Source organism: Etheostoma spectabile, chromosome 18, assembly GCF_008692095.1.
Source record: "Etheostoma spectabile isolate EspeVRDwgs_2016 chromosome 18, UIUC_Espe_1.0, whole genome shotgun sequence".
Lineage (NCBI taxonomy): Eukaryota > Metazoa > Chordata > Actinopteri > Perciformes > Percidae > Etheostoma > Etheostoma spectabile.
In genome coordinates this window covers 9,620,653-9,622,632 of record NC_045750.1, presented here as the reverse complement: position 1 = coordinate 9,622,632, position 1,980 = coordinate 9,620,653, and the positions used below count along the sequence as shown (strand labels likewise).

The window sequence follows — 1,980 nt, the reverse complement described above, 5'->3', positions numbered from 1 at the left end:
GTAGACTTTGACAGAGACCATTGACGTCAATTAGAAGCAATTTTCCGGTGATGGATGAGTGTTAAAGCCCAGCCTCAAACTGAGCTTGACAACGTAGATGTGACGTGAGCAACCTGTCTGAAATGTATTCTTCTAGTAGCTGTGCCAAGAGAAATCTGAATCAGGAATGACATTGATATGGGTTTTTTACATTGGCTGTATAATTTCCCCATCCCCCGTGAACATAGTTATACACTGTTACCCCTACTTCATTATTTAACAACATATGCTTTTCTTTAAATATCCTTGTATTTGGTGGATAAATGTTACTTCATATGAATTCACTTGCCACATACCAAAGTATTTCCAGTCCATTACAATAACAAACAATAAGACATTGTCGTGTTTCTTTAGAAAGAAACAGTGGACAAATAGAGTCTTTAAACGCTTCAGATGTAAAGTCATTTGCTGTCAAAGTGACACCAAAATGAATGGGAGTCAATAGAATGCCAGCGGAAGGTGATGGCTTGTTAGCCTCAGAATCTCCCCATAGGAGGTACACTTTCCAGATGCCCTCTAACCCCCTTGACTCTGCTCCATTTGTCCAGTATCCAAAATGGCACTGACTGACGGGTCTGTGAACCAATCACATGCAGTTTTCCAGCTAAATGTGGCGTTTAGTCAGCCTATAGAAACTCCTAGAAGGAGGGACTTCTATTCAGTGTATGTGTATCGGGAAACAGACACAGAGAGACCAGGAGGCCCCCTGGAGGCTGAAATGAGTGGGATTTGGCTTTTTGATGTCTAATTGCAGGCAGACACAACTAACATCTGTTGTTTACCATTGGCTAACCTATCATGTTTTGTTATCATTTGAGTGTAAAATATGTGTAAAAATGTGACATTGATCCAGTGAACAATTGATCCTTGCATCCTTAGCTTTTGGGCGGGAGACATGCGTTCTCCCTCACAGCTTACGGTTGCCTGGCTCTGACTCATGAAAAAACGTTTAAAACAAAAGACACTTGATAAACTCTGCAACTGTATTTATTTAAATATAGGTACACGTATATGCAGGCCTAAGAGATTGCAATATGAGCCTATATATTACTATTAGGAGTATAGCATACATATGTCAAGGATCTATAAATTAAATAAACTTCAGCTGTAGATCGATTTACTACAGCAACACTGTTGACCGCATCTCTTTCCATTGTGTTCTTTCTACAGCCTTCAATACCAGTGTTTAGGCCGCCAAATAGTACACACGTTAGTGTAAGTGTACCTGTGATGTCAGGGTTTCAATCTCCACCTCTCAAAAAGAAAAAAAAATTGTGGCGGCGAGAACTCAAAACCGAGAATATATTGGGGCGTGATGTGTAAATTACGATTGTTTCCAGCTAATGCATTTATCAATGTACGACCATTCTTACACTCTGATTGGTGTGATACAAACGTTTCCTGAATCACACGCAAAGCCTGTTGTAAGAGGATTTCTGCGCTCATATCTGCGCTGGTTTCTATGTTAGTTTGATAAATGAGGGCCTCTAACAGTAAAAAGACTAGCATCAAACACTAACAATGAAATTTGAAACATTTAATCTTTACACTTTCAATAATTTGAGTGACTTTACACAAATCAATATTTTTTTAAAGAAAAGAGTAATTCTTTCACATGAATTTATTTAATTTCATGAGATATCCAATTTTTAAAGTAAACAAGAATCAAAAACAGCACTTTGATTCAATAGATACATTATATACATATATTACATTATCTTTTATGTAGTAATTCATGTAATTTCTGGAAAAAAGTAAATTAGGTAGGTAAATTGTGAGGCTAAGCCTGCCTGTTATGCCTATCCTGTTGTGATTTGAGACTATGAATTGAATATCAGTTTCTCTCCAAGAACCATCACCTTATCGTGGTGGAGAGGTTTGTGTGTTTCTTTGAACCTGAGGGCTGTGTTGTCTGGAGCTTTGTGTTCCTGGTAGGGTCTC

General features: G+C 38.0%; 1 long non-coding RNA gene across 1 annotated transcript in view; it reads left to right on the top strand.

The window, feature by feature from the left end:
• The first annotated feature begins 1,197 nt into the window (after positions 1-1,197).
• LOC116705924 (uncharacterized) overlaps positions 1,198-1,980 on the top strand; it is a 17,843-nt gene continuing 17,060 nt past the window's right edge. The window contains exon 1 of the long non-coding RNA XR_004336086.1: positions 1,198-1,254. This is a non-coding gene — a long non-coding RNA (uncharacterized LOC116705924). The remainder of the gene's footprint in view (positions 1,255-1,980) is intronic.